The sequence below is a fragment of the Podarcis erhardii genome (genome assembly GCF_964252035.2).
Source record: "Podarcis erhardii genome assembly, chromosome: 6".
Lineage (NCBI taxonomy): Eukaryota > Metazoa > Chordata > Lepidosauria > Squamata > Lacertidae > Podarcis > Podarcis erhardii.
The window spans coordinates 100,767,833-100,779,251 of NC_138510.1; the positions used below are offsets into that span (position 1 = coordinate 100,767,833).

The following is an 11,419-nucleotide window of genomic DNA, read 5'->3' on the forward strand; positions in this document are numbered from 1 at the left end:
GCACCTAAAATACCTGGTGTTATGTATTGAAGTTCTCACCACCAGGAGTATCGTGTATAGTATATAGTTTTCACACAGGTCCACGTCAGTTACTTTAGGCGGGAAACCCTGGGTTGTTGTTGCTACAATGTTGACAGCCGGCTGCCTATAAAAGCAGGCTGGCTGAGCTGTTTGCTATTCAGTTCTGTTCCAGCTTACAAATAAAGAGCTGCTTTGGAGAAATCGCTGCGTTGTCTGCTATGTCTATTTAACACCACTAATTAACACCTAATAAAAGACTGGATTTTTTGCAAACGTTACTTTAAACATTTTTTCAATTCATTATAAATCATTTCTCAGAATGCTTTTGTCCACCACATTTAGAAGCCACCTCTTTCTTTACTAACTGTTAATAGTTTGTATTTAATCTTTGGTTTCTTCCCCTGCCAGATAAATTTAGATACATCTTTTTGCCATTGTTTGAAGCTCCACTGACCACAGGTATTGTTTGAAATAAAAATAACATTCTTGGCAATACTGTACATTCATTTTCATAACTGAAATTCTTCCCCAAAGTGATAAATTCATCCTTCCCCAGACATCCGTAATTTCTTTATCTCTTTCCACGTTGTTACATACCTATCCTTAAAAATATTTATATTCTTGACTGTTAGCCATACCTTTACCTTTCCCCTCAATTATCAATTGTGTTGCTAGTTGTAGCTCATTTTTATTTTGTTCTGTCATATTTTTCACCAGTACGTTTGTTTTATTTTTATTTAACTTGAATCCTGCCACCTGTCCGACCTCAGATATTGTGTATATTTGGTATACTCGCCAACAAGTTTCCTACAAGGTCATCTGCAAACGATCTCCTTTTATTTGCTGTGCACCCATCTGTTATACCTTTTATTTCTTCATCAGATCTTTTGTTCCTTGCCAGGGTCTCTAATACAAATATACAATAAACAATAAAATAAACAGTAACTAAAATAAACAATAACAGTGACAGGGGGCAACCCTATCTTGTCCCTTTTGTAATTTTACATTATCCTGTGCCTCATTACATCAATGCATCAAGCCCAAATAGGTTCACCACCCAAGCGGGGTGGGGGCGGGAAGTCAATTCTGGCTTTCAGAACGTAGTGATCAGACCATGGCACTTCCACAAGTGAGGACATGATCCTCACCAAAAAACATACTATACCCGCACCAAAAATCAAATCCAGCATGTGGTGAGAGCCCTAATATTGCCATGGAAGACACCAGGTCCAGAGCCTGTGAGGAGAGGGTGGCATCAGCATGGACGTTGAAGTCCCCCAAAACCTCCAAGACCCAGCCTGCCACCACATCCAACAGGCCTGACAGGGTGGCTACTGGTGGTTGGTACACCAGCCAGACAGCCAAGCTCTCCTTTGTGCCCCACACTAGGCCAACACATTCAATGCTGGAGATTGATGGTGATGGCAGAGCCCTGAAAGAGCAATCCTTCTGGATTAACAACGCTAACCCTCCCCCCGGCCCACAGTCCGCGATTGGTGGAGGATGGAGAAACCTGGTGGTGACATCACATAAAAGGTGAATACTTCGCCTTCATGCACCCAGGTCTCTGTCACACAAGCCACGTCAACCCCCAATGAGATAAGTCTCGCAAGGTGGCAGTTTTATTGCCTATGGACCTGGCATTGCACAGCACCAATGACGGAGGTGGATAAGCCCTGCTCATGTCCCTTGGGATGGGGCGTAGCTTGGAAGGGGTTCGAGCATCATCGCATCTCAAAATCCTTCATAGATAATATTTACCCCCACTGCCGTTCCTCCCTTGCCCTTTGACGGTGGCAATCCCAGACCCCACGCTAGCCTCCCCTGTAGAGGAATGATAACATAACATCCCTGGGCCAAGTCTCCCAAATCGAAAAGGTATGATATTGAGATGAAAAATCAGCAGGACAAACATCCCCAATAGGTAAAACCCATCCAGCCACACCCCAGGTAGCGAGGGGAGCCCCACACTGGTCCACTAACTGTAAATCCCTCTCTCCCTCATAAGGTAGCCGGGCTATTAACTCTTTCTGTGCCTTTGGGAGTATTAAAGAGGCATGTGCTGTAAAATGGGGGTCACTAGCCAGCAGAGAGCCGCTTCATGTTCAGAGACTCCGTCCGTCTTATCTCGCCAAAGATGCAATAGAGTCAGTCATTCTTGTAAGTTTTAGGAGTTTTAGGCAAAGGCCCGAGTATAGCCTGGGTGCTTGTTTTCAGCAATCTATCTACGACATGAAGTTCTTTAGAAGTTGTTGCCATGAGAGTGTCAGAGTCGCCAGGTTCATCTTCTCCATCGCTATCGCTTGGGAAGCACCCTGGGAACTAGTTTCTTATGGGGGGAGAGAATATTCTGCACAACCTTTCCCAAGGGAACTCTGGGAGATATAGCTCTGAGAGGGTCTCTTTGGGAAACGGAACAAACTACAGTTCCCACGATGTCCCCCAAAGCACCCTGGGAACTATTGCTTGCTCTGGGTGTAGAGGGTTGCGAATCCCTTGACAGATCTAGTTCCCAAGCCCATTTCTCTTCCTAGGAAACTCTGGGAACTGTAGCTCATAGGAGGAACATCACTTGGTGCCCTGAATTCTGGGAACTGTAGCTTGCTCAGGGCACCTGATTCCTTCTCCTTCTAGGCTACCGGAATGGGCTGGCACCACCAAGTGTCGCCTTGGCCTGCGACTTTGAAGGCACCGCCTGCAGCTGGGAGGACATCAGCATGTCTGGGTACTGGTGGCGCCCAGGGTGGGGCAGAGGCTGGGTGCGTGGCCCTGACTTCCCCTTCAGCCACATGCTGGGCACCGACCAGGGTAAACTTGCTTCATTTGAAAGGCAGAGAAGCATTGCTTAGCAGTTAGAGCACCCCTTTGACCTGGTGCCCCCCAACCAGGCTGGTACATGAGCACCTCGGAGCAGCGAACCAAGCCGCCTGACTTCACTTCCTGACCATGAGTGACGCAGCCACAGCCTGTGAACTCCGCACCTGGTACAGTATGACTGAGAAAGGTAAGCTTGGGGCACTGGTCGGAAAACCAACAGGCGCAGAGCCATGTACTTGGCCTTTTTCCCTGTGTGGAGGAAATGCCACCAGGCACAGTTGTCATAATTCCGTATTGATATCACATATTACATTTCTATGCTGCAGGACATATCGTGGTGATATCATATAATTATTATTTTTTGATTTCCAGACCACTGACCCGCCTGGTAGGGCCAGCATAATGAAATACCATTCTTATCATGAAATTTACTGATGCCCTGCTTCCCGTCCCCCTTTGGGATTCCTGGCAGCTGACCAGTAAAAATGAGAGCGGTTGAGATGAGATGTCATTCTGCAATTCTCGCAGGGGTCAGGCTAGATGACCCCCCCGGGTCCCATCTCCTCTGTTTATATATCTATGGTTCCCACCTGCAGGGGTCAGGCTAGATGACCCCTGGTTCCTCACCCCTCCGCCCTTCCTGTGCAGGACTCAACAGGAGCTTCCCTGTGGAGCTGAGCCACGGCGACCACATTGTCCCCTGTGGCAAAGCCCTGCCTCATCCTCAGGCACCTGGCACCCCCTGCTGGCCTACACCGGAAGAGTCCACAGTGCTATCCAGGTAGGTCTTGGGCTCCTCGCCCTCCCCGGCCGGCTCCTTATCTGGAGCATGTCAAGAGCGCAGGTGACCTTCTCCTCGGTGAGTGTGGCACTGGACAACGTGTAGTTCATGAACTGTGGCCCCCAAAGTAAAGCTTTATTTTCCACCTCCCCAAAACCTGGCCAACCAGATAGATTGCTTGGAGGCAACTCATTAACCGTTCCAACATTTCCAAGTCCCCGGAGCTGCACCCCAGGCAAGCCATGCCTGCCAAGCAGCTGCGTGGCCCTTGCCCACACCGAGGACTGGGGCGACAGTGGAGATGAACGGGGTTGTGGTGACTGGTCAAGGGGGCATTCGAGGCCAGGGGAACATTGGCACCACCGGAAGGGAGGGGGTTACCAGGAAACCTCCCAACCAGGCCAAAGCATTTGAGGAGGGTGCAGAGTATGCTAGCTGAAATGGGGCTTACCCTGGGGGAAATCCTGAGCGCAAGTTGCAAGTTGGTGGCCACCACTGCCTTTTATGGCACAGAGTTCCATAATGTGCGCTTTGTAGAGAAGTACTTCCTTTCTTTGATGTGTCCTGAATCTTCCAGCGTCCAGCTCCGTGTGTTCTACTGTTATGAGAGGGAGAAAAACTTTCCTCTATCTGCTTTCTCCAGGCCATGTCTCATTGGCCTGGAGAAATCACATCTTTGCACAATTTAATGCACAAACAGTCAAAGAACAAATAGGAACAAATAGGAAAACATCCCTCATTTGTGTTGTTGGGATAAATTTATTTAACACTCTGACGAACTCACCTGCCAAAACACAGGACAATATCAACAATCCAGCACAGAAAATTTTACCCATGGTGTTTTGTTTTTCCAGAATCAGCTAAAACAGAAGGAGAGGTCACCCATTACCTGTAACGGAGCAAATATTCCTTTGAGAAGTTTCTCCCGAAATGGAAGGCACACAAGTTTCTGTAATTCTCTTCTTTGGGAAGTGGGTGTCATGCAGGTGGCCTTGGGGAGCTGGATGCAAAGGAGGCACGTCCCAGGCCTTTGAACTGCAACAAGGACAACCTGGGAGCATCTCTCACCTACTGTGCCTGCATCTCCTCACTCTCTCAATCGCTCCGCTCCCAGCCGAGAACAAAGACCAACCTCTCTTGTGGGGTTAATGTTACACATGGTGTTCCCATTATGTAGGGACTGGTGATTCGCTTCATCATTAGGGTCCAGACTTCTTGGAACTTTGAAGTGTCAGGCATAGCTCTAATGGCTTTAGCCCAAACGCAGCAGAGTTTCTGCATACAAAAACAAAGTAAAATAAATCCTTTCTTTCTCTCTCTCTCTCTTAACCATACACAGCACTCCTTCTCCTAACACACCTAACACCAAACTGTGCTAGCATTCCTAGATAACAGAGTTGAGTGCTGGTCGTTAACCAATCAGAGTAAGTAGTTTCTAGGTCAAGCAGACCTTGGCTTTCTGCCAAAAGTAAATTGACACTGCCTTGAGTTAATTGTGTGAAGCCAGAATCTGCAAGTTTTCATGAGAATCAATTAACAGAAACTGAACACCCCCTCACAGATTCTGCTGGACAATTAACATCAAATAACACCTATGTAGGAGATTATTTTTCCAGCAAACCTAAACCCTTGCACATTTGCTTGTTCTTTATCTTTGCCAATGGTTTAGTTAATACATCTGCTACATTTTCTTCACTTGATACATAAGTACATGTGATTATATTGTCTTGTACACAGCAACGTACATTTTGGTATTTTACAGAGATATGTTTGGAACGTGATTTGAAACCCTCTGTTTTACTTAAGGTTATACAAGCCTGATTATCAATGTAAACTCGTACTGGTTCTCCACAATTTACATTTAAATCTGCTAACAAATGCTTGAAATAAATCACCTCGTTGCACAATTCACTCAATACGGCGTACTCGGATTCCGTTGATGACACACTTACAACATCTTGCTTGCGTGACCGCCAGCTGATTAAAGCTCCACCGACCATTATGACTAGTCCTGTGACAGATTTTCTATCTGGCAAATTTCCCCAGTCACTATCACAGTAGCAACTCAACATTTCATCCTCTGAAGAATTTAATTGTAACATATAGCCAATTGTCTGTTTGAGGTATCTCAGAACTTGTTTTACCCCTTTCCAGGCATTTAGTGTGGGTTTTGAGACCAATCTACTCAATATGCCTACTGCGTAACTAATATCAGGTCTGGACCACTGTGCTAGATACAATAAACTTCCAATTACAGAATGATATATATCAGGATGTTCAAATTCAGGACTCTCATCTATATGAAGTGTTTTTATGAAACCTGGATCCATAGGGACCACTGCTCCTTTGCAATCCTGCATCCTGTATGTAGTCAGTAGTTGTTTAACTTTGTTCTGCTGACTAATTAGGCAGCTGCCATCTTGGGCCCAGCACACTTCCAACCCTAGATACGTCCTGACCGGGCCTAAGTCCTTCATTTTGAACTTACTGGACAATTGCTTGGCAAACCTTTTAGTTTGTTTATCTGTTTTGCAAGCATACAATACATCATCTACATAAATCAGACAAAACTCTTGATCACTGCCTGTACCACGTACATAAACACAATTGTCAGCTGTACTCTGCTTGAAACCAAATGACACTAAGGCCTCATGGAAACATTTGTTCCAAGATCTTGCCGCCTGTTTGAGACCATATAGAGCTTTGTTTAATTTCAACACTCTATTGGAACCTGTCTCATAACCAGGCGGTTCGGCTAGATACAGGTCTTCTGATATTGATGCATGTAAATATGCAGTCTGGATATCAAAATGGTTTAACAGGAGTTTTCTCTTTGCTCCAAGCGTTAGAATCAGCCTTACACTGTCCCCTTTAGCAGTAGGGGAAAAAGTCTCGTCATAATCTTTTCCAGGCCTCTGAGAGTATCCTTGAGCCACTAAATGAGCTTTGTATTTGTACTCTCCTGTCACCAGAGGTTTAAGTTTGTACACCCACCTGCAGCCTACAATCTTTGCCCCCTCAGGCGCTGCTACTGGTGTAAAGACCTTGTGCTCATTCAGAGAGGACATCTCTTCTTCCATTGCCTGTTTCCAGAGCTCTGCCTCCTCTTTTGGTAACTTTAACACCTCCTGAAAACTCTTGGGCTCCGCAATTACACTAAACACATTTGCAGTATCTGGAGAAAAACGCACCGGAGGCACTCCTTTGTTTTGTCTTTTAGATCTTCTGGGAGAAAATTTTTCTTCTGACCCACTTTCCTCCTCAGAACTACGACCTCTCTTTTGTTGCTTAGCAACTGGTCTCTGGCTAATTCCACTTTCTTGAGAGCTCTTATCTGAACTTTCCTCCCCCTCAGACTCTGATTCTCTATGTTTACCTTCAGAGTCATGAAGCGCCTGGGAAGGTTCAAACCAAACCTCAGTATTGGCATGTAGTCTCTCCCAGCCACTATGTTCACAAAAATTGGCATTCCTGGAGATCACAATGCCATTTGTCCCATCAGCAAAGCGGAAACCTTTTCCCAGCTCCTGGTAACCCACAAACACTAACTGTTTGGTCTTAGGATCTCCCTTCTTTCTCATTTGTTTTGGAATTAATACCCAGGCTTTTGATCCAAACACATGCAAATGGTCAATTTTGGGTTTTTTCTGAAACAATTTAAAGTATGGGGTTGTACCTATTGTTTGATGAAAAAGCCTATTTTGGAGATAACACGCGGTGAGCATGCTCTCCCCCCAATAAGACATGGGCAAATCAGCATCATCAAGCATGGCAAACATCATATTTTGTAAAGATCTGTGTTTTCGCTCTGCAACGACATTCTCCTCTGGGGAAAAAGCATTCGTTTTTCTATGCCCAATGCCACGCTTTTGTAACCAATCTCTAAAAGCATTTGACATAAATTCGTCACCTCTGTCCGTCTGAATCCTTCTGAGTTTAATGGACAGAAATCTTTCCACAGATGCCACCCAGCCTTTAAACTTAGTGAACACGTCACCCTTATTCTTCATGGGAAAAACCCAAGAGTAACGCGTGGCGTCATCCACAATTGTTAATGAAAAACGCGATCCATCCCTGCTTACAGCAAATGGACCAATTACGTCCATGTGAACCAGCTGTAGCGGTGACTCACTAACTCTGTCACTTCTGGGGTAAGAGACTCTGTGGGTTTTAACAAGTCAAGGTACTTGTTACAACTCTTTAAATTACCCCCATCAGCCAATTCAGACATTTTTAGTATACTTTTCCAGCCAGCATGCCCCATTTTCCTATGCAATAAGTGCACACAGTTGTCATGTATAGCTTTGTTATTCACTGCAGGCTGAGATTTACTGACTACTGCTGCAACTTGAGATCCTGTTTTAAGCCAAAACGAGCCTCCCTCTGACTTAGCAGTGCCTAAAATCTCACCAGCCTTCTTAATAATGCAACTGTCTCCTTCAAAATACACTTTAAACCCAGCTTTTAGCAAACAATCTACAGACATCAGATTGCTCCTTAATGAAGGCACACAAAGTACATTTTGCAGGCATTCACGAAAACAAGGAACAAAAACTGCACCCCCCGAAATCACTTCAGAAGTACTTCCATCTGCTAGGGCCACCTGGCTGCGCTGTGCTGAGTTCTTGGAAACAAACAATTCATCTGAATTTACGATGTGCCGAGACGCTCCCGAATCGACCACCCAGACAGCTTGTTTCTCATCAGCAATCTTGACCTCGGCGGTCACCAGCTGAGCCGACTGTTTTCGTTTGAAGAATTTCTTTTTATGCTGCTGCTGCTGCTGATCTCGTCTCTGCTCTTGCATCGGCCACTGAGACTTGACCAACTCCGGACATTGTCGTTTTAGATGCGCTGAAGACCCACATCGGAAACAACGCCTAACAGCAAACGCTGACTCCTCACTGGTACGCTGCTTTTGCTTCACCTCTGGCACGGCATAAGAACTCCTTCCAAACCACCCGTCTGTAGAAGCCTCTGCAGCAAACGACCTTTCTTGCCTCTTCTGCCATTCTTCAATCAAACGCCCAGTAACGTAACTGACTGATAAATCATGCTCCTGTATGCCTTCTAGAGACAAAACTAAATTATCCCAGCTTTCCGGGAGAGAACTCAAAATAATAGCCACCTTCTCCTGCTGGTCTAACGCACAGTCTCTTTCCTGTAGTGCAGCAAACTTTAACTGTAAACTGTGTAGGTGTTCCTGCATTGTAACCCCAGGCTGTAACATTGCCTTGTACAATGCCCTGCGAATGAACAGCTTGGAAACCGCTGTCTCACGCACATGAAGTTCTTTAAGTGCTTGCCACACACCTCTAGCTGTCTTGATTCCCCTCACATACGGCAACTGGGAATCTTCCAGCCCCAAAACAATTGTGGCCCTTGCTCTTTGGTCCTTATCGAGGTCTTCATCATCAGGCTTCGCAGGAAACTTACTCACCACTTGCCAGAGACGATCCCTCTGCAGCACTGCCTGCATGCGTTCCGACCACAGCAAGTAATTGGAGTCATTCAGACGCTCAAAAGCCATCTGAACTGGTTGAGAGGCCATCTTGAGAGCGATGTCCCTGGAACCCAGAACCAGCTACTCGCAACCACCGAGAGAGAAAACAGGAACCACAGCACCCAGCACTCACACGCTGCAGCTGTTGTCCTTGTGTCCACTGCGTCACCAGCTCACAACAGTCAGGAACCAGCCAGTGTCCATCTGCTGCACCAACAGGAACAACAATTTCCGGAACTACTGGAACCAACACCGTTGATGCTGACACCACCACAACTCAGGCTGGCAGCACAATACCCATAACCTCTTGGAACTTTGAAGTGTCAGGCATAGCTCTAATGGCTTTAGCCCAAACGTAGCAGAGTTTTCCTGCACAGCGAAGAAGCTAGTTGAGGTGGAAATGACTAGTCAGCTAGACTCAGAATAACTATTTACAGGATTTATTAAAAGGAAAAAAAACCAGCAGAGTTTCTGCATACAAAAACAAAGTAAAATAAATCCTTTCTCTCTCTCTCTCTCTCTCTCTCTCTCTCTTAACCATACACAGCACTCCTTCTCCTAACACACCTAACACCAAACTGTGCTAGCATTCCTAGATAACAGAGTTGAGTGCTGGTCGTTAACCAATCAGAGTAAGTAGTTTCTAGGTCAAGCAGACCTTGGCTTTCTGCCAAGAGTAAATTGACACTGCCTTGAGTTAATTGTGTGAAGCCAGAATCTGCAAGTTTTCATGAGAATCAATTAACAGAAACTGAACAAGACTGAGGTTCCCAGGGTGGCATGTGGACTCCGTGGCACCCTCAGACACCCTTTTTAGCACCCACCAAGGCCCCCTGACTCTTTTAAAAAAGTTTCCCCAAAATCTGTTACGTTTTTACAGTGCTACAAGACCATTTGTTTTGGCAGTTGAGGGATTATTTATTTATTTCTTTATTTTGCCCTTTATTTTACACCACTGTAAATTATTAAATAATAAAAAATGGTGTTTGTTATTTAGATCAATCCGTATAGCGCATTGAGCACAAGACTCTTAATCTCAGGGCCATCCTTTGAGCCCCATATTCCCAGAGTTCCCTGGCAAGAAGGGAACCCCACCCCTAACAAAATCCTAACCCTAACCCAGGGGTTGGCAAGGTTTACCGGCCATGGGCCAGATCACTCCCACAGAAATCGCATCTGTGCATGTCTGCGGCGCTGGAAATTGCTTCTGCGCATGCCCAGATACCGAAAATCACTGGGACAGCTCAGTCTGCAGAGCAGGAGACTTTCCATCTTAAAGTCCTGGGTTTGAGGGGGCAAAAAGATTATTCCCTTGCAGAGGGTTGGACTACAAAGGGACCTTTGCTTTCCTGCTCTCTCCCAAACTGGGAAACTCCCATCAGAAAGTGCTCTGACCTTTCTCTTTTTCTTCATAGGGGTTTTCACACCGTACAGTATCTGCTTTCTGACTGGGCTTGGTTTAAAAGCCTCCCAAGTATTCCTTGGATCGAGCAGTGCTAATATTTGCTTGCTAATCTTTCCACCAAAGCTGGCCGGCTTCTGGATTAAACACTGGATGAAATGCAGATTACGTTCTGTATTTAAAACAAATCTCAAATCAATAAAAAAAATTCAAGAGAAACGCTAAAAATATAATTGAGACAAGACAATTTAAGGAAAATTCACCAGAAAGTATTCCTCTTTGTTGCGGTTAGTGGTTGTGGACATGGCATAACATTACAGCACATGACTCCACCCCGCAAGAATTATGGGAACTGTAGTTTGCCCTAAACTATAAGTCTCAGCACAAGACATGACTGGCTTATCATAGAGACCACTGCATGCAAAAACTTGCACCTCATATTTATCCTGGGATCCCAACCACCTTTGCCCAGGACACTGAACTCAGCTCTACGGCTACAAATATGACATTTGAAGTATGTTTAAGGTGTATTATACAAATGTGACACTAGATGGCGATTGTGAGCTTATGGCAAATTCAATATATTCTTCGAAACACTTTTTTTAAAAAAGTGTTTTCATTTTTAGATTCCACCACTCACACAGGGTCAACGGAGTTGCTGTCCATCTGAAGATCATAATGCCTTTTGTGCCTATATCAATCCCTCAGGTGGTAAAATCAAAGAAGTACAAAATATTTTACAACTATATCTATATATATATATGAGGAGCCTTTGCTGGAAAGCTGCGGCGCTATGCACACTTACCTGGGAATCAAACTCACTGAACTCCAAAGAACTTCTGAGTGACTATAAAGGCCTAAAATTTTGACCAAGACTCATCTCAGACTCGTGGGT

The 11,419-nt window shown here is 45.2% G+C and overlaps 1 long non-coding RNA gene across 1 annotated transcript; it reads left to right on the forward strand.

The window, feature by feature from the left end:
• Positions 1–2,336: 2,336 nt before the first annotated feature.
• On the forward strand, positions 2,337–10,743 carry LOC309344751. Its single transcript, XR_014157853.1, has 2 exons — positions 2,337–3,682; positions 10,538–10,743. It is a non-coding gene; the product is annotated as an uncharacterized lncRNA (long non-coding RNA).
• The last annotated feature ends 676 nt before the right edge of the window (positions 10,744–11,419 follow it).